Source organism: Anomaloglossus baeobatrachus, unplaced genomic scaffold (assembly GCF_048569485.1).
Source record: "Anomaloglossus baeobatrachus isolate aAnoBae1 unplaced genomic scaffold, aAnoBae1.hap1 Scaffold_5285, whole genome shotgun sequence".
NCBI classification, from domain to species: domain Eukaryota; kingdom Metazoa; phylum Chordata; class Amphibia; order Anura; family Aromobatidae; genus Anomaloglossus; species Anomaloglossus baeobatrachus.
Window position 1 is genome coordinate 1 of NW_027444654.1, and position 19,548 is coordinate 19,548.

Genomic DNA, 19,548 nt, shown 5'->3' on the forward strand with positions numbered 1-19,548 from the left:
AGCAGAACTCAATTCACCTGATTCATATTAGCCCGATTTAATGAATTGGAAGAAAGCATACGTCTTCATATGCACCTCAATTTGGCCCATTCACTTTTCACACTTCCTCCTTTTGTTTTTTATCTTTCACACTTTTGACTTTCTTTATTCATCCAAATAGCAAACTCATCACCACTCAACCTGACCAACTCGGCTATGTCCCCGTGCTGCAGTTCTCTGTCTTATCTAGATCATTTGCAATTGAATGGAATAGATCCCTTTTGGACAAAGTGGATTCACCTGCTGCTGCAGTGACCACAGGTGTGATAACATCTAGAATTGGCATCTGGTGCGATCTCTCCGCTTCCACTCCAAAGAAAGTTACCTGTTTATTCCTATCATGCATTGGTTTTTGGGGTTTTCTTTGAGTAATGATGATCTCTTTAGTAGTCTGTTGGCGCCCTCTCCTGGAGGAATAGTTTGCTTGCTCTTGGACATTCTAAAAGAGAGGTCATGATAGACATTGAGCTTCTGAGCTCAATTGGGGACAGTCATGGGTGATGAATGTTTGCAACCTACTGCGAAGCCTCATACCGCAATATAAGGAACGTCAAATACTAAGAAAGGGCGGCCTATGAAAGAATTACTACTTTCAATAAGTACACTTAAACGGCTAATTGGGAATAGAAAAACTGTAAAAAGCCCTCTGAGAAAGCCCCCCTCTAACCTTTGATAGTAAGCTTTTCTGTAGTCTGCCTGTTGATGTATTTTCCGTTTGAACTGTGCACAACATGAAGAGACGGAACACTGGCGGCTTGTCACAATGCCCCCCGATGACATCACAATAGCGCTGCTGCCTAGAAAACAAGCTGCGCAGAAGAAGTTGTTCTTTGGGTGGGAGGGTGGGCTAGTGGAAGGAGGGGGCAATCTCTTTTTTTCCCGGGTGGTAGGGGGATGACAGGAGAAGGGAAGCGGGTGGTGAGAAAGGTACAGAGGGCAGGGTTTGGGGGCTGGGAAGGAAAGGGAAAAGATTAGGGTTTGGGGATGATGAAAGGGCTTTCTACGGGTAAGGATGGCAAAGGGTGGCAGTGACGGAAAGTCAGGCAACCTGTCCTGTCCGTCTTTTTGTATCGTGAATTGGAAAGACTGCAAGGGGGAGGGGAGTTGCTTGCGCCCTAAAGGAGGAGTTATTCAGATTCATTGCAGTGGGCGGCGGCTGCAAAACGCACCATTCTTCTTGTTTTGGCTCTGCAAAGCAGCCTTTTCAAGGGTTGGCTTGGGTGACAAAATGTCTTGTGTAGGCGTGGGTTTGTCTCCCTCTCGCTCTCTCTCCCCAAGATGTGTCCGGCATAGGCCAGGGTGCCACTCGAGGCCCAAACCAATTCTGGTTATCGCTTCTCGGCCTTTTGGCTAAGATCAAGTGTAGTATCTGTTCTTATCAGTTTAATATCTGATACGTCCCCTATCTGGGGACCATATATTAAATGGATTTTTAGAACAGGGAGATGGAAAAAGAGCTTGCTCTGTCCACTCCACGCATTGACCTGGTATTGCAGTACCTCCAGGAACGGTGCACCCCTTCTTAACCCAGTTTCCAAAAGCAGAACTCAATTCACCTGATTCATATTAGCCCGATTTAATGAATTGGAAGAAAGCATACGTCTTCATATGCACCTCAATTTGGCCCATTCACTTTTCACACTTCCTCCTTTTGTTTTTTATCTTTCACACTTTTGACTTTCTTTATTCATCCAAATAGCAAACTCATCACCACTCAACCTGACCAACTCGGCTATGTCCCCGTGCTGCAGTTCTCTGTCTTATCTAGATCATTTGCAATTGAATGGAATAGATCCCTTTTGGACAAAGTGGATTCACCTGCTGCTGCAGTGACCACAGGTGTGATAACATCTAGAATTGGCATCTGGTGCGATCTCTCCGCTTCCACTCCAAAGAAAGTTACCTGTTTATTCCTATCATGCATTGGTTTTTGGGGTTTTCTTTGAGTAATGATGATCTCTTTAGTAGTCTGTTGGCGCCCTCTCCTGGAGGAATAGTTTGCTTGCTCTTGGACATTCTAAAAGAGAGGTCATGATAGACATTGAGCTTCTGAGCTCAATTGGGGACAGTCATGGGTGATGAATGTTTGCAACCTACTGCGAAGCCTCATACCGCAATATAAGGAACGTCAAATACTAAGAAAGGGCGGCCTATGAAAGAATTACTACTTTCAATAAGTACACTTAAACGGCTAATTGGGAATAGAAAAACTGTAAAAAGCCCTCTGAGAAAGCCCCCCTCTAACCTTTGATAGTAAGCTTTTCTGTAGTCTGCCTGTTGATGTATTTTCCGTTTGAACTGTGCACAACATGAAGAGACGGAACACTGGCGGCTTGTCACAATGCCCCCCGATGACATCACAATAGCGCTGCTGCCTAGAAAACAAGCTGCGCAGAAGAAGTTGTTCTTTGGGTGGGAGGGTGGGCTAGTGGAAGGAGGGGGCAATCTCTTTTTTTCCCGGGTGGTAGGGGGATGACAGGAGAAGGGAAGCGGGTGGTGAGAAAGGTACAGAGGGCAGGGTTTGGGGGCTGGGAAGGAAAGGGAAAAGATTAGGGTTTGGGGATGATGAAAGGGCTTTCTACGGGTAAGGATGGCAAAGGGTGGCAGTGACGGAAAGTCAGGCAACCTGTCCTGTCCGTCTTTTTGTATCGTGAATTGGAAAGACTGCAAGGGGGAGGGGAGTTGCTTGCGCCCTAAAGGAGGAGTTATTCAGATTCATTGCAGTGGGCGGCGGCTGCAAAACGCACCATTCTTCTTGTTTTGGCTCTGCAAAGCAGCCTTTTCAAGGGTTGGCTTGGGTGACAAAATGTCTTGTGTAGGCGTGGGTTTGTCTCCCTCTCGCTCTCTCTCCCCAAGATGTGTCCGGCATAGGCCAGGGTGCCACTCGAGGCCCAAACCAATTCTGGTTATCGCTTCTCGGCCTTTTGGCTAAGATCAAGTGTAGTATCTGTTCTTATCAGTTTAATATCTGATACGTCCCCTATCTGGGGACCATATATTAAATGGATTTTTAGAACAGGGAGATGGAAAAAGAGCTTGCTCTGTCCACTCCACGCATTGACCTGGTATTGCAGTACCTCCAGGAACGGTGCACCCCTTCTTAACCCAGTTTCCAAAAGCAGAACTCAATTCACCTGATTCATATTAGCCCGATTTAATGAATTGGAAGAAAGCATACGTCTTCATATGCACCTCAATTTGGCCCATTCACTTTTCACACTTCCTCCTTTTGTTTTTTATCTTTCACACTTTTGACTTTCTTTATTCATCCAAATAGCAAACTCATCACCACTCAACCTGACCAACTCGGCTATGTCCCCGTGCTGCAGTTCTCTGTCTTATCTAGATCATTTGCAATTGAATGGAATAGATCCCTTTTGGACAAAGTGGATTCACCTGCTGCTGCAGTGACCACAGGTGTGATAACATCTAGAATTGGCATCTGGTGCGATCTCTCCGCTTCCACTCCAAAGAAAGTTACCTGTTTATTCCTATCATGCATTGGTTTTTGGGGTTTTCTTTGAGTAATGATGATCTCTTTAGTAGTCTGTTGGCGCCCTCTCCTGGAGGAATAGTTTGCTTGCTCTTGGACATTCTAAAAGAGAGGTCATGATAGACATTGAGCTTCTGAGCTCAATTGGGGACAGTCATGGGTGATGAATGTTTGCAACCTACTGCGAAGCCTCATACCGCAATATAAGGAACGTCAAATACTAAGAAAGGGCGGCCTATGAAAGAATTACTACTTTCAATAAGTACACTTAAACGGCTAATTGGGAATAGAAAAACTGTAAAAAGCCCTCTGAGAAAGCCCCCCTCTAACCTTTGATAGTAAGCTTTTCTGTAGTCTGCCTGTTGATGTATTTTCCGTTTGAACTGTGCACAACATGAAGAGACGGAACACTGGCGGCTTGTCACAATGCCCCCCGATGACATCACAATAGCGCTGCTGCCTAGAAAACAAGCTGCGCAGAAGAAGTTGTTCTTTGGGTGGGAGGGTGGGCTAGTGGAAGGAGGGGGCAATCTCTTTTTTTCCCGGGTGGTAGGGGGATGACAGGAGAAGGGAAGCGGGTGGTGAGAAAGGTACAGAGGGCAGGGTTTGGGGGCTGGGAAGGAAAGGGAAAAGATTAGGGTTTGGGGATGATGAAAGGGCTTTCTACGGGTAAGGATGGCAAAGGGTGGCAGTGACGGAAAGTCAGGCAACCTGTCCTGTCCGTCTTTTTGTATCGTGAATTGGAAAGACTGCAAGGGGGAGGGGAGTTGCTTGCGCCCTAAAGGAGGAGTTATTCAGATTCATTGCAGTGGGCGGCGGCTGCAAAACGCACCATTCTTCTTGTTTTGGCTCTGCAAAGCAGCCTTTTCAAGGGTTGGCTTGGGTGACAAAATGTCTTGTGTAGGCGTGGGTTTGTCTCCCTCTCGCTCTCTCTCCCCAAGATGTGTCCGGCATAGGCCAGGGTGCCACTCGAGGCCCAAACCAATTCTGGTTATCGCTTCTCGGCCTTTTGGCTAAGATCAAGTGTAGTATCTGTTCTTATCAGTTTAATATCTGATACGTCCCCTATCTGGGGACCATATATTAAATGGATTTTTAGAACAGGGAGATGGAAAAAGAGCTTGCTCTGTCCACTCCACGCATTGACCTGGTATTGCAGTACCTCCAGGAACGGTGCACCCCTTCTTAACCCAGTTTCCAAAAGCAGAACTCAATTCACCTGATTCATATTAGCCCGATTTAATGAATTGGAAGAAAGCATACGTCTTCATATGCACCTCAATTTGGCCCATTCACTTTTCACACTTCCTCCTTTTGTTTTTTATCTTTCACACTTTTGACTTTCTTTATTCATCCAAATAGCAAACTCATCACCACTCAACCTGACCAACTCGGCTATGTCCCCGTGCTGCAGTTCTCTGTCTTATCTAGATCATTTGCAATTGAATGGAATAGATCCCTTTTGGACAAAGTGGATTCACCTGCTGCTGCAGTGACCACAGGTGTGATAACATCTAGAATTGGCATCTGGTGCGATCTCTCCGCTTCCACTCCAAAGAAAGTTACCTGTTTATTCCTATCATGCATTGGTTTTTGGGGTTTTCTTTGAGTAATGATGATCTCTTTAGTAGTCTGTTGGCGCCCTCTCCTGGAGGAATAGTTTGCTTGCTCTTGGACATTCTAAAAGAGAGGTCATGATAGACATTGAGCTTCTGAGCTCAATTGGGGACAGTCATGGGTGATGAATGTTTGCAACCTACTGCGAAGCCTCATACCGCAATATAAGGAACGTCAAATACTAAGAAAGGGCGGCCTATGAAAGAATTACTACTTTCAATAAGTACACTTAAACGGCTAATTGGGAATAGAAAAACTGTAAAAAGCCCTCTGAGAAAGCCCCCCTCTAACCTTTGATAGTAAGCTTTTCTGTAGTCTGCCTGTTGATGTATTTTCCGTTTGAACTGTGCACAACATGAAGAGACGGAACACTGGCGGCTTGTCACAATGCCCCCCGATGACATCACAATAGCGCTGCTGCCTAGAAAACAAGCTGCGCAGAAGAAGTTGTTCTTTGGGTGGGAGGGTGGGCTAGTGGAAGGAGGGGGCAATCTCTTTTTTTCCCGGGTGGTAGGGGGATGACAGGAGAAGGGAAGCGGGTGGTGAGAAAGGTACAGAGGGCAGGGTTTGGGGGCTGGGAAGGAAAGGGAAAAGATTAGGGTTTGGGGATGATGAAAGGGCTTTCTACGGGTAAGGATGGCAAAGGGTGGCAGTGACGGAAAGTCAGGCAACCTGTCCTGTCCGTCTTTTTGTATCGTGAATTGGAAAGACTGCAAGGGGGAGGGGAGTTGCTTGCGCCCTAAAGGAGGAGTTATTCAGATTCATTGCAGTGGGCGGCGGCTGCAAAACGCACCATTCTTCTTGTTTTGGCTCTGCAAAGCAGCCTTTTCAAGGGTTGGCTTGGGTGACAAAATGTCTTGTGTAGGCGTGGGTTTGTCTCCCTCTCGCTCTCTCTCCCCAAGATGTGTCCGGCATAGGCCAGGGTGCCACTCGAGGCCCAAACCAATTCTGGTTATCGCTTCTCGGCCTTTTGGCTAAGATCAAGTGTAGTATCTGTTCTTATCAGTTTAATATCTGATACGTCCCCTATCTGGGGACCATATATTAAATGGATTTTTAGAACAGGGAGATGGAAAAAGAGCTTGCTCTGTCCACTCCACGCATTGACCTGGTATTGCAGTACCTCCAGGAACGGTGCACCCCTTCTTAACCCAGTTTCCAAAAGCAGAACTCAATTCACCTGATTCATATTAGCCCGATTTAATGAATTGGAAGAAAGCATACGTCTTCATATGCACCTCAATTTGGCCCATTCACTTTTCACACTTCCTCCTTTTGTTTTTTATCTTTCACACTTTTGACTTTCTTTATTCATCCAAATAGCAAACTCATCACCACTCAACCTGACCAACTCGGCTATGTCCCCGTGCTGCAGTTCTCTGTCTTATCTAGATCATTTGCAATTGAATGGAATAGATCCCTTTTGGACAAAGTGGATTCACCTGCTGCTGCAGTGACCACAGGTGTGATAACATCTAGAATTGGCATCTGGTGCGATCTCTCCGCTTCCACTCCAAAGAAAGTTACCTGTTTATTCCTATCATGCATTGGTTTTTGGGGTTTTCTTTGAGTAATGATGATCTCTTTAGTAGTCTGTTGGCGCCCTCTCCTGGAGGAATAGTTTGCTTGCTCTTGGACATTCTAAAAGAGAGGTCATGATAGACATTGAGCTTCTGAGCTCAATTGGGGACAGTCATGGGTGATGAATGTTTGCAACCTACTGCGAAGCCTCATACCGCAATATAAGGAACGTCAAATACTAAGAAAGGGCGGCCTATGAAAGAATTACTACTTTCAATAAGTACACTTAAACGGCTAATTGGGAATAGAAAAACTGTAAAAAGCCCTCTGAGAAAGCCCCCCTCTAACCTTTGATAGTAAGCTTTTCTGTAGTCTGCCTGTTGATGTATTTTCCGTTTGAACTGTGCACAACATGAAGAGACGGAACACTGGCGGCTTGTCACAATGCCCCCCGATGACATCACAATAGCGCTGCTGCCTAGAAAACAAGCTGCGCAGAAGAAGTTGTTCTTTGGGTGGGAGGGTGGGCTAGTGGAAGGAGGGGGCAATCTCTTTTTTTCCCGGGTGGTAGGGGGATGACAGGAGAAGGGAAGCGGGTGGTGAGAAAGGTACAGAGGGCAGGGTTTGGGGGCTGGGAAGGAAAGGGAAAAGATTAGGGTTTGGGGATGATGAAAGGGCTTTCTACGGGTAAGGATGGCAAAGGGTGGCAGTGACGGAAAGTCAGGCAACCTGTCCTGTCCGTCTTTTTGTATCGTGAATTGGAAAGACTGCAAGGGGGAGGGGAGTTGCTTGCGCCCTAAAGGAGGAGTTATTCAGATTCATTGCAGTGGGCGGCGGCTGCAAAACGCACCATTCTTCTTGTTTTGGCTCTGCAAAGCAGCCTTTTCAAGGGTTGGCTTGGGTGACAAAATGTCTTGTGTAGGCGTGGGTTTGTCTCCCTCTCGCTCTCTCTCCCCAAGATGTGTCCGGCATAGGCCAGGGTGCCACTCGAGGCCCAAACCAATTCTGGTTATCGCTTCTCGGCCTTTTGGCTAAGATCAAGTGTAGTATCTGTTCTTATCAGTTTAATATCTGATACGTCCCCTATCTGGGGACCATATATTAAATGGATTTTTAGAACAGGGAGATGGAAAAAGAGCTTGCTCTGTCCACTCCACGCATTGACCTGGTATTGCAGTACCTCCAGGAACGGTGCACCCCTTCTTAACCCAGTTTCCAAAAGCAGAACTCAATTCACCTGATTCATATTAGCCCGATTTAATGAATTGGAAGAAAGCATACGTCTTCATATGCACCTCAATTTGGCCCATTCACTTTTCACACTTCCTCCTTTTGTTTTTTATCTTTCACACTTTTGACTTTCTTTATTCATCCAAATAGCAAACTCATCACCACTCAACCTGACCAACTCGGCTATGTCCCCGTGCTGCAGTTCTCTGTCTTATCTAGATCATTTGCAATTGAATGGAATAGATCCCTTTTGGACAAAGTGGATTCACCTGCTGCTGCAGTGACCACAGGTGTGATAACATCTAGAATTGGCATCTGGTGCGATCTCTCCGCTTCCACTCCAAAGAAAGTTACCTGTTTATTCCTATCATGCATTGGTTTTTGGGGTTTTCTTTGAGTAATGATGATCTCTTTAGTAGTCTGTTGGCGCCCTCTCCTGGAGGAATAGTTTGCTTGCTCTTGGACATTCTAAAAGAGAGGTCATGATAGACATTGAGCTTCTGAGCTCAATTGGGGACAGTCATGGGTGATGAATGTTTGCAACCTACTGCGAAGCCTCATACCGCAATATAAGGAACGTCAAATACTAAGAAAGGGCGGCCTATGAAAGAATTACTACTTTCAATAAGTACACTTAAACGGCTAATTGGGAATAGAAAAACTGTAAAAAGCCCTCTGAGAAAGCCCCCCTCTAACCTTTGATAGTAAGCTTTTCTGTAGTCTGCCTGTTGATGTATTTTCCGTTTGAACTGTGCACAACATGAAGAGACGGAACACTGGCGGCTTGTCACAATGCCCCCCGATGACATCACAATAGCGCTGCTGCCTAGAAAACAAGCTGCGCAGAAGAAGTTGTTCTTTGGGTGGGAGGGTGGGCTAGTGGAAGGAGGGGGCAATCTCTTTTTTTCCCGGGTGGTAGGGGGATGACAGGAGAAGGGAAGCGGGTGGTGAGAAAGGTACAGAGGGCAGGGTTTGGGGGCTGGGAAGGAAAGGGAAAAGATTAGGGTTTGGGGATGATGAAAGGGCTTTCTACGGGTAAGGATGGCAAAGGGTGGCAGTGACGGAAAGTCAGGCAACCTGTCCTGTCCGTCTTTTTGTATCGTGAATTGGAAAGACTGCAAGGGGGAGGGGAGTTGCTTGCGCCCTAAAGGAGGAGTTATTCAGATTCATTGCAGTGGGCGGCGGCTGCAAAACGCACCATTCTTCTTGTTTTGGCTCTGCAAAGCAGCCTTTTCAAGGGTTGGCTTGGGTGACAAAATGTCTTGTGTAGGCGTGGGTTTGTCTCCCTCTCGCTCTCTCTCCCCAAGATGTGTCCGGCATAGGCCAGGGTGCCACTCGAGGCCCAAACCAATTCTGGTTATCGCTTCTCGGCCTTTTGGCTAAGATCAAGTGTAGTATCTGTTCTTATCAGTTTAATATCTGATACGTCCCCTATCTGGGGACCATATATTAAATGGATTTTTAGAACAGGGAGATGGAAAAAGAGCTTGCTCTGTCCACTCCACGCATTGACCTGGTATTGCAGTACCTCCAGGAACGGTGCACCCCTTCTTAACCCAGTTTCCAAAAGCAGAACTCAATTCACCTGATTCATATTAGCCCGATTTAATGAATTGGAAGAAAGCATACGTCTTCATATGCACCTCAATTTGGCCCATTCACTTTTCACACTTCCTCCTTTTGTTTTTTATCTTTCACACTTTTGACTTTCTTTATTCATCCAAATAGCAAACTCATCACCACTCAACCTGACCAACTCGGCTATGTCCCCGTGCTGCAGTTCTCTGTCTTATCTAGATCATTTGCAATTGAATGGAATAGATCCCTTTTGGACAAAGTGGATTCACCTGCTGCTGCAGTGACCACAGGTGTGATAACATCTAGAATTGGCATCTGGTGCGATCTCTCCGCTTCCACTCCAAAGAAAGTTACCTGTTTATTCCTATCATGCATTGGTTTTTGGGGTTTTCTTTGAGTAATGATGATCTCTTTAGTAGTCTGTTGGCGCCCTCTCCTGGAGGAATAGTTTGCTTGCTCTTGGACATTCTAAAAGAGAGGTCATGATAGACATTGAGCTTCTGAGCTCAATTGGGGACAGTCATGGGTGATGAATGTTTGCAACCTACTGCGAAGCCTCATACCGCAATATAAGGAACGTCAAATACTAAGAAAGGGCGGCCTATGAAAGAATTACTACTTTCAATAAGTACACTTAAACGGCTAATTGGGAATAGAAAAACTGTAAAAAGCCCTCTGAGAAAGCCCCCCTCTAACCTTTGATAGTAAGCTTTTCTGTAGTCTGCCTGTTGATGTATTTTCCGTTTGAACTGTGCACAACATGAAGAGACGGAACACTGGCGGCTTGTCACAATGCCCCCCGATGACATCACAATAGCGCTGCTGCCTAGAAAACAAGCTGCGCAGAAGAAGTTGTTCTTTGGGTGGGAGGGTGGGCTAGTGGAAGGAGGGGGCAATCTCTTTTTTTCCCGGGTGGTAGGGGGATGACAGGAGAAGGGAAGCGGGTGGTGAGAAAGGTACAGAGGGCAGGGTTTGGGGGCTGGGAAGGAAAGGGAAAAGATTAGGGTTTGGGGATGATGAAAGGGCTTTCTACGGGTAAGGATGGCAAAGGGTGGCAGTGACGGAAAGTCAGGCAACCTGTCCTGTCCGTCTTTTTGTATCGTGAATTGGAAAGACTGCAAGGGGGAGGGGAGTTGCTTGCGCCCTAAAGGAGGAGTTATTCAGATTCATTGCAGTGGGCGGCGGCTGCAAAACGCACCATTCTTCTTGTTTTGGCTCTGCAAAGCAGCCTTTTCAAGGGTTGGCTTGGGTGACAAAATGTCTTGTGTAGGCGTGGGTTTGTCTCCCTCTCGCTCTCTCTCCCCAAGATGTGTCCGGCATAGGCCAGGGTGCCACTCGAGGCCCAAACCAATTCTGGTTATCGCTTCTCGGCCTTTTGGCTAAGATCAAGTGTAGTATCTGTTCTTATCAGTTTAATATCTGATACGTCCCCTATCTGGGGACCATATATTAAATGGATTTTTAGAACAGGGAGATGGAAAAAGAGCTTGCTCTGTCCACTCCACGCATTGACCTGGTATTGCAGTACCTCCAGGAACGGTGCACCCCTTCTTAACCCAGTTTCCAAAAGCAGAACTCAATTCACCTGATTCATATTAGCCCGATTTAATGAATTGGAAGAAAGCATACGTCTTCATATGCACCTCAATTTGGCCCATTCACTTTTCACACTTCCTCCTTTTGTTTTTTATCTTTCACACTTTTGACTTTCTTTATTCATCCAAATAGCAAACTCATCACCACTCAACCTGACCAACTCGGCTATGTCCCCGTGCTGCAGTTCTCTGTCTTATCTAGATCATTTGCAATTGAATGGAATAGATCCCTTTTGGACAAAGTGGATTCACCTGCTGCTGCAGTGACCACAGGTGTGATAACATCTAGAATTGGCATCTGGTGCGATCTCTCCGCTTCCACTCCAAAGAAAGTTACCTGTTTATTCCTATCATGCATTGGTTTTTGGGGTTTTCTTTGAGTAATGATGATCTCTTTAGTAGTCTGTTGGCGCCCTCTCCTGGAGGAATAGTTTGCTTGCTCTTGGACATTCTAAAAGAGAGGTCATGATAGACATTGAGCTTCTGAGCTCAATTGGGGACAGTCATGGGTGATGAATGTTTGCAACCTACTGCGAAGCCTCATACCGCAATATAAGGAACGTCAAATACTAAGAAAGGGCGGCCTATGAAAGAATTACTACTTTCAATAAGTACACTTAAACGGCTAATTGGGAATAGAAAAACTGTAAAAAGCCCTCTGAGAAAGCCCCCCTCTAACCTTTGATAGTAAGCTTTTCTGTAGTCTGCCTGTTGATGTATTTTCCGTTTGAACTGTGCACAACATGAAGAGACGGAACACTGGCGGCTTGTCACAATGCCCCCCGATGACATCACAATAGCGCTGCTGCCTAGAAAACAAGCTGCGCAGAAGAAGTTGTTCTTTGGGTGGGAGGGTGGGCTAGTGGAAGGAGGGGGCAATCTCTTTTTTTCCCGGGTGGTAGGGGGATGACAGGAGAAGGGAAGCGGGTGGTGAGAAAGGTACAGAGGGCAGGGTTTGGGGGCTGGGAAGGAAAGGGAAAAGATTAGGGTTTGGGGATGATGAAAGGGCTTTCTACGGGTAAGGATGGCAAAGGGTGGCAGTGACGGAAAGTCAGGCAACCTGTCCTGTCCGTCTTTTTGTATCGTGAATTGGAAAGACTGCAAGGGGGAGGGGAGTTGCTTGCGCCCTAAAGGAGGAGTTATTCAGATTCATTGCAGTGGGCGGCGGCTGCAAAACGCACCATTCTTCTTGTTTTGGCTCTGCAAAGCAGCCTTTTCAAGGGTTGGCTTGGGTGACAAAATGTCTTGTGTAGGCGTGGGTTTGTCTCCCTCTCGCTCTCTCTCCCCAAGATGTGTCCGGCATAGGCCAGGGTGCCACTCGAGGCCCAAACCAATTCTGGTTATCGCTTCTCGGCCTTTTGGCTAAGATCAAGTGTAGTATCTGTTCTTATCAGTTTAATATCTGATACGTCCCCTATCTGGGGACCATATATTAAATGGATTTTTAGAACAGGGAGATGGAAAAAGAGCTTGCTCTGTCCACTCCACGCATTGACCTGGTATTGCAGTACCTCCAGGAACGGTGCACCCCTTCTTAACCCAGTTTCCAAAAGCAGAACTCAATTCACCTGATTCATATTAGCCCGATTTAATGAATTGGAAGAAAGCATACGTCTTCATATGCACCTCAATTTGGCCCATTCACTTTTCACACTTCCTCCTTTTGTTTTTTATCTTTCACACTTTTGACTTTCTTTATTCATCCAAATAGCAAACTCATCACCACTCAACCTGACCAACTCGGCTATGTCCCCGTGCTGCAGTTCTCTGTCTTATCTAGATCATTTGCAATTGAATGGAATAGATCCCTTTTGGACAAAGTGGATTCACCTGCTGCTGCAGTGACCACAGGTGTGATAACATCTAGAATTGGCATCTGGTGCGATCTCTCCGCTTCCACTCCAAAGAAAGTTACCTGTTTATTCCTATCATGCATTGGTTTTTGGGGTTTTCTTTGAGTAATGATGATCTCTTTAGTAGTCTGTTGGCGCCCTCTCCTGGAGGAATAGTTTGCTTGCTCTTGGACATTCTAAAAGAGAGGTCATGATAGACATTGAGCTTCTGAGCTCAATTGGGGACAGTCATGGGTGATGAATGTTTGCAACCTACTGCGAAGCCTCATACCGCAATATAAGGAACGTCAAATACTAAGAAAGGGCGGCCTATGAAAGAATTACTACTTTCAATAAGTACACTTAAACGGCTAATTGGGAATAGAAAAACTGTAAAAAGCCCTCTGAGAAAGCCCCCCTCTAACCTTTGATAGTAAGCTTTTCTGTAGTCTGCCTGTTGATGTATTTTCCGTTTGAACTGTGCACAACATGAAGAGACGGAACACTGGCGGCTTGTCACAATGCCCCCCGATGACATCACAATAGCGCTGCTGCCTAGAAAACAAGCTGCGCAGAAGAAGTTGTTCTTTGGGTGGGAGGGTGGGCTAGTGGAAGGAGGGGGCAATCTCTTTTTTTCCCGGGTGGTAGGGGGATGACAGGAGAAGGGAAGCGGGTGGTGAGAAAGGTACAGAGGGCAGGGTTTGGGGGCTGGGAAGGAAAGGGAAAAGATTAGGGTTTGGGGATGATGAAAGGGCTTTCTACGGGTAAGGATGGCAAAGGGTGGCAGTGACGGAAAGTCAGGCAACCTGTCCTGTCCGTCTTTTTGTATCGTGAATTGGAAAGACTGCAAGGGGGAGGGGAGTTGCTTGCGCCCTAAAGGAGGAGTTATTCAGATTCATTGCAGTGGGCGGCGGCTGCAAAACGCACCATTCTTCTTGTTTTGGCTCTGCAAAGCAGCCTTTTCAAGGGTTGGCTTGGGTGACAAAATGTCTTGTGTAGGCGTGGGTTTGTCTCCCTCTCGCTCTCTCTCCCCAAGATGTGTCCGGCATAGGCCAGGGTGCCACTCGAGGCCCAAACCAATTCTGGTTATCGCTTCTCGGCCTTTTGGCTAAGATCAAGTGTAGTATCTGTTCTTATCAGTTTAATATCTGATACGTCCCCTATCTGGGGACCATATATTAAATGGATTTTTAGAACAGGGAGATGGAAAAAGAGCTTGCTCTGTCCACTCCACGCATTGACCTGGTATTGCAGTACCTCCAGGAACGGTGCACCCCTTCTTAACCCAGTTTCCAAAAGCAGAACTCAATTCACCTGATTCATATTAGCCCGATTTAATGAATTGGAAGAAAGCATACGTCTTCATATGCACCTCAATTTGGCCCATTCACTTTTCACACTTCCTCCTTTTGTTTTTTATCTTTCACACTTTTGACTTTCTTTATTCATCCAAATAGCAAACTCATCACCACTCAACCTGACCAACTCGGCTATGTCCCCGTGCTGCAGTTCTCTGTCTTATCTAGATCATTTGCAATTGAATGGAATAGATCCCTTTTGGACAAAGTGGATTCACCTGCTGCTGCAGTGACCACAGGTGTGATAACATCTAGAATTGGCATCTGGTGCGATCTCTCCGCTTCCACTCCAAAGAAAGTTACCTGTTTATTCCTATCATGCATTGGTTTTTGGGGTTTTCTTTGAGTAATGATGATCTCTTTAGTAGTCTGTTGGCGCCCTCTCCTGGAGGAATAGTTTGCTTGCTCTTGGACATTCTAAAAGAGAGGTCATGATAGACATTGAGCTTCTGAGCTCAATTGGGGACAGTCATGGGTGATGAATGTTTGCAACCTACTGCGAAGCCTCATACCGCAATATAAGGAACGTCAAATACTAAGAAAGGGCGGCCTATGAAAGAATTACTACTTTCAATAAGTACACTTAAACGGCTAATTGGGAATAGAAAAACTGTAAAAAGCCCTCTGAGAAAGCCCCCCTCTAACCTTTGATAGTAAGCTTTTCTGTAGTCTGCCTGTTGATGTATTTTCCGTTTGAACTGTGCACAACATGAAGAGACGGAACACTGGCGGCTTGTCACAATGCCCCCCGATGACATCACAATAGCGCTGCTGCCTAGAAAACAAGCTGCGCAGAAGAAGTTGTTCTTTGGGTGGGAGGGTGGGCTAGTGGAAGGAGGGGGCAATCTCTTTTTTTCCCGGGTGGTAGGGGGATGACAGGAGAAGGGAAGCGGGTGGTGAGAAAGGTACAGAGGGCAGGGTTTGGGGGCTGGGAAGGAAAGGGAAAAGATTAGGGTTTGGGGATGATGAAAGGGCTTTCTACGGGTAAGGATGGCAAAGGGTGGCAGTGACGGAAAGTCAGGCAACCTGTCCTGTCCGTCTTTTTGTATCGTGAATTGGAAAGACTGCAAGGGGGAGGGGAGTTGCTTGCGCCCTAAAGGAGGAGTTATTCAGATTCATTGCAGTGGGCGGCGGCTGCAAAACGCACCATTCTTCTTGTTTTGGCTCTGCAAAGCAGCCTTTTCAAGGGTTGGCTTGGGTGACAAAATGTCTTGTGTAGGCGTGGGTTTGTCTCCCTCTCGCTCTCTCTCCCCAAGATGTGTCCGGCATAGGCCAGGGTGCCACTCGAGGCCCAAACCAATTCTGGTTATCGCTTCTCGGCCTTTTGGCTAAGATCAAGTGTAGTATCTGTTCTTATCAGTTTAATATCTGATACGTCCCCTATCTGGGGACCATATATTAAATGGATTTTTAGAACAGGGAGATGGAAAAAGAGCTTGCTCTGTCCACTCCACGCATTGACCTGGTATTGCAGTACCTCCAGGAACGGTGCACCCCTTCTTAACCCAGTTTCCAAAAGCAGAACTCAATTCACCTGATTCATATTAGCCCGATTTAATGAATTGGAAGAAAGCATACGTCTTCATATGCACCTCAATTTGGCCCATTCACTTTTCACACTTCCTCCTTTTGTTTTTTATCTTTCACACTTTTGACTTTCTTTATTCATCCAAATAGCAAACTCATCACCACTCAACCTGACCAACTCGGCTATGTCCCCGTGCTGCAGTTCTCTGTCTTATCTAGATCATTTGCAATTGAATGGAATAGATCCCTTTTGGACAAAGTGGATTCACCTGCTGCTGCAGTGACCACAGGTGTGATAACATCTAGAATTGGCATCTGGTGCGATCTCTCCGCTTCCACTCCAAAGAAAGTTACCTGTTTATTCCTATCATGCATTGGTTTTTGGGGTTTTCTTTGAGTAATGATGATCTCTTTAGTAGTCTGTTGGCGCCCTCTCCTGGAGGAATAGTTTGCTTGCTCTTGGACATTCTAAAAGAGAGGTCATGATAGACATTGAGCTTCTGAGCTCAATTGGGGACAGTCATGGGTGATGAATGTTTGCAACCTACTGCGAAGCCTCATACCGCAATATAAGGAACGTCAAATACTAAGAAAGGGCGGCCTATGAAAGAATTACTACTTTCAATAAGTACACTTAAACGGCTAATTGGGAATAGAAAAACTGTAAAAAGCCCTCTGAGAAAGCCCCCCTCTAACCTTTGATAGTAAGCTTTTCTGTAGTCTGCCTGTTGATGTATTTTCCGTTTGAACTGTGCACAACATGAAGAGACGGAACACTGGCGGCTTGTCACAATGCCCCCCGATGACATCACAATAGCGCTGCTGCCTAGAAAACAAGCTGCGCAGAAGAAGTTGTTCTTTGGGTGGGAGGGTGGGCTAGTGGAAGGAGGGGGCAATCTCTTTTTTTCCCGGGTGGTAGGGGGATGACAGGAGAAGGGAAGCGGGTGGTGAGAAAGGTACAGAGGGCAGGGTTTGGGGGCTGGGAAGGAAAGGGAAAAGATTAGGGTTTGGGGATGATGAAAGGGCTTTCTACGGGTAAGGATGGCAAAGGGTGGCAGTGACGGAAAGTCAGGCAACCTGTCCTGTCCGTCTTTTTGTATCGTGAATTGGAAAGACTGCAAGGGGGAGGGGAGTTGCTTGCGCCCTAAAGGAGGAGTTATTCAGATTCATTGCAGTGGGCGGCGGCTGCAAAACGCACCATTCTTCTTGTTTTGGCTCTGCAAAGCAGCCTTTTCAAGGGTTGGCTTGGGTGACAAAATGTCTTGTGTAGGCGTGGGTTTGTCTCCCTCTCGCTCTCTCTCCCCAAGATGTGTCCGGCATAGGCCAGGGTGCCACTCGAGGCCCAAACCAATTCTGGTTATCGCTTCTCGGCCTTTTGGCTAAGATCAAGTGTAGTATCTGTTCTTATCAGTTTAATATCTGATACGTCCCCTATCTGGGGACCATATATTAAATGGATTTTTAGAACAGGGAGATGGAAAAAGAGCTTGCTCTGTCCACTCCACGCATTGACCTGGTATTGCAGTACCTCCAGGAACGGTGCACCCCTTCTTAACCCAGTTTCCAAAAGCAGAACTCAATTCACCTGATTCATATTAGCCCGATTTAATGAATTGGAAGAAAGCATACGTCTTCATATGCACCTCAATTTGGCCCATTCACTTTTCACACTTCCTCCTTTTGTTTTTTATCTTTCACACTTTTGACTTTCTTTATTCATCCAAATAGCAAACTCATCACCACTCAACCTGACCAACTCGGCTATGTCCCCGTGCTGCAGTTCTCTGTCTTATCTAGATCATTTGCAATTGAATGGAATAGATCCCTTTTGGACAAAGTGGATTCACCTGCTGCTGCAGTGACCACAGGTGTGATAACATCTAGAATTGGCATCTGGTGCGATCTCTCCGCTTCCACTCCAAAGAAAGTTACCTGTTTATTCCTATCATGCATTGGTTTTTGGGGTTTTCTTTGAGTAATGATGATCTCTTTAGTAGTCTGTTGGCGCCCTCTCCTGGAGGAATAGTTTGCTTGCTCTTGGACATTCTAAAAGAGAGGTCATGATAGACATTGAGCTTCTGAGCTCAATTGGGGACAGTCATGGGTGATGAATGTTTGCAACCTACTGCGAAGCCTCATACCGCAATATAAGGAACGTCAAATACTAAGAAAGGGCGGCCTATGAAAGAATTACTACTTTCAATAAGTACACTTAAACGGCTAATTGGGAATAGAAAAACTGTAAAAAGCCCTCTGAGAAAGCCCCCCTCTAACCTTTGATAGTAAGCTTTTCTGTAGTCTGCCTGTTGATGTATTTTCCGTTTGAACTGTGCACAACATGAAGAGACGGAACACTGGCGGCTTGTCACAATGCCCCCCGATGACATCACAATAGCGCTGCTGCCTAGAAAACAAGCTGCGCAGAAGAAGTTGTTCTTTGGGTGGGAGGGTGGGCTAGTGGAAGGAGGGGGCAATCTCTTTTTTTCCCGGGTGGTAGGGGGATGACAGGAGAAGGGAAGCGGGTGGTGAGAAAGGTACAGAGGGCAGGGTTTGGGGGCTGGGAAGGAAAGGGAAAAGATTAGGGTTTGGGGATGATGAAAGGGCTTTCTACGGGTAAGGATGGCAAAGGGTGGCAGTGACGGAAAGTCAGGCAACCTGTCCTGTCCGTCTTTTTGTATCGTGAATTGGAAAGACTGCAAGGGGGAGGGGAGTTGCTTGCGCCCTAAAGGAGGAGTTATTCAGATTCATTGCAGTGGGCGGCGGCTGCAAAACGCACCATTCTTCTTGTTTTGGCTCTGCAAAGCAGCCTTTTCAAGGGTTGGCTTGGGTGACAAAATGTCTTGTGTAGGCGTGGGTTTGTCTCCCTCTCGCTCTCTCTCCCCAAGATGTGTCCGGCATAGGCCAGGGTGCCACTCGAGGCCCAAACCAATTCTGGTTATCGCTTCTCGGCCTTTTGGCTAAGATCAAGTGTAGTATCTGTTCTTATCAGTTTAATATCTGATACGTCCCCTATCTGGGGACCATATATTAAATGGATTTTTAGAACAGGGAGATGGAAAAAGAGCTTGCTCTGTCCACTCCACGCATTGACCTGGTATTGCAGTACCTCCAGGAACGGTGCACCCCTTCTTAACCCAGTTTCCAAAAGCAGAACTCAATTCACCTGATTCATATTAGCCCGATTTAATGAATTGGAAGAAAGCATACGTCTTCATATGCACCTCAATTTGGCCCATTCACTTTTCACACTTCCTCCTTTTGTTTTTTATCTTTCACACTTTTGACTTTCTTTATTCATCCAAATAGCAAACTCATCACCACTCAACCTGACCAACTCGGCTATGTCCCCGTGCTGCAGTTCTCTGTCTTATCTAGATCATTTGCAATTGAATGGAATAGATCCCTTTTGGACAAAGTGGATTCACCTGCTGCTGCAGTGACCACAGGTGTGATAACATCTAGAATTGGCATCTGGTGCGATCTCTCCGCTTCCACTCCAAAGAAAGTTACCTGTTTATTCCTATCATGCATTGGTTTTTGGGGTTTTCTTTGAGTAATGATGATCTCTTTAGTAGTCTGTTGGCGCCCTCTCCTGGAGGAATAGTTTGCTTGCTCTTGGACATTCTAAAAGAGAGGTCATGATAGACATTGAGCTTCTGAGCTCAATTGGGGACAGTCATGGGTGATGAATGTTTGCAACCTACTGCGAAGCCTCATACCGCAATATAAGGAACGTCAAATACTAAGAAAGGGCGGCC

The 19,548-nt window shown here is 46.3% G+C and overlaps 12 non-coding genes across 12 annotated transcripts; all 12 read left to right on the forward strand.

Annotated features, from left to right (window-relative positions):
- Positions 1-1,369: 1,369 nt before the first annotated feature.
- Positions 1,370-1,560, forward strand: LOC142283005 (U2 spliceosomal RNA). Its single transcript, XR_012744770.1, has one exon. It is a non-coding gene; the product is annotated as a U2 spliceosomal RNA (small nuclear RNA).
- Positions 1,561-2,947: 1,387 nt separating this feature from the next.
- On the forward strand, positions 2,948-3,138 carry LOC142283013 (U2 spliceosomal RNA). The gene has a single exon (XR_012744778.1). It is a non-coding gene; the product is annotated as a U2 spliceosomal RNA (small nuclear RNA).
- A 1,387-nt stretch (positions 3,139-4,525) lies between these two features.
- Positions 4,526-4,716, forward strand: LOC142283014 (U2 spliceosomal RNA). Its single transcript, XR_012744779.1, has one exon. It is a non-coding gene; the product is annotated as a U2 spliceosomal RNA (small nuclear RNA).
- Positions 4,717-6,103: 1,387 nt separating this feature from the next.
- On the forward strand, positions 6,104-6,294 carry LOC142283015 (U2 spliceosomal RNA). The gene has a single exon (XR_012744780.1). It is a non-coding gene; the product is annotated as a U2 spliceosomal RNA (small nuclear RNA).
- Positions 6,295-7,681: 1,387 nt separating this feature from the next.
- Positions 7,682-7,872, forward strand: LOC142283016 (U2 spliceosomal RNA). The gene has a single exon (XR_012744781.1). It is a non-coding gene; the product is annotated as a U2 spliceosomal RNA (small nuclear RNA).
- Positions 7,873-9,259: 1,387 nt separating this feature from the next.
- LOC142283006 (U2 spliceosomal RNA) lies at positions 9,260-9,450 on the forward strand. Its single transcript, XR_012744771.1, has one exon. It is a non-coding gene; the product is annotated as a U2 spliceosomal RNA (small nuclear RNA).
- Positions 9,451-10,837: 1,387 nt separating this feature from the next.
- LOC142283007 (U2 spliceosomal RNA) lies at positions 10,838-11,028 on the forward strand. Its single transcript, XR_012744772.1, has one exon. It is a non-coding gene; the product is annotated as a U2 spliceosomal RNA (small nuclear RNA).
- A 1,387-nt stretch (positions 11,029-12,415) lies between these two features.
- On the forward strand, positions 12,416-12,606 carry LOC142283008 (U2 spliceosomal RNA). Its single transcript, XR_012744773.1, has one exon. It is a non-coding gene; the product is annotated as a U2 spliceosomal RNA (small nuclear RNA).
- A 1,387-nt stretch (positions 12,607-13,993) lies between these two features.
- On the forward strand, positions 13,994-14,184 carry LOC142283009 (U2 spliceosomal RNA). The gene has a single exon (XR_012744774.1). It is a non-coding gene; the product is annotated as a U2 spliceosomal RNA (small nuclear RNA).
- Positions 14,185-15,571: 1,387 nt separating this feature from the next.
- Positions 15,572-15,762, forward strand: LOC142283010 (U2 spliceosomal RNA). Its single transcript, XR_012744775.1, has one exon. It is a non-coding gene; the product is annotated as a U2 spliceosomal RNA (small nuclear RNA).
- A 1,387-nt stretch (positions 15,763-17,149) lies between these two features.
- Positions 17,150-17,340, forward strand: LOC142283011 (U2 spliceosomal RNA). The gene has a single exon (XR_012744776.1). It is a non-coding gene; the product is annotated as a U2 spliceosomal RNA (small nuclear RNA).
- A 1,387-nt stretch (positions 17,341-18,727) lies between these two features.
- Positions 18,728-18,918, forward strand: LOC142283012 (U2 spliceosomal RNA). Its single transcript, XR_012744777.1, has one exon. It is a non-coding gene; the product is annotated as a U2 spliceosomal RNA (small nuclear RNA).
- The last annotated feature ends 630 nt before the right edge of the window (positions 18,919-19,548 follow it).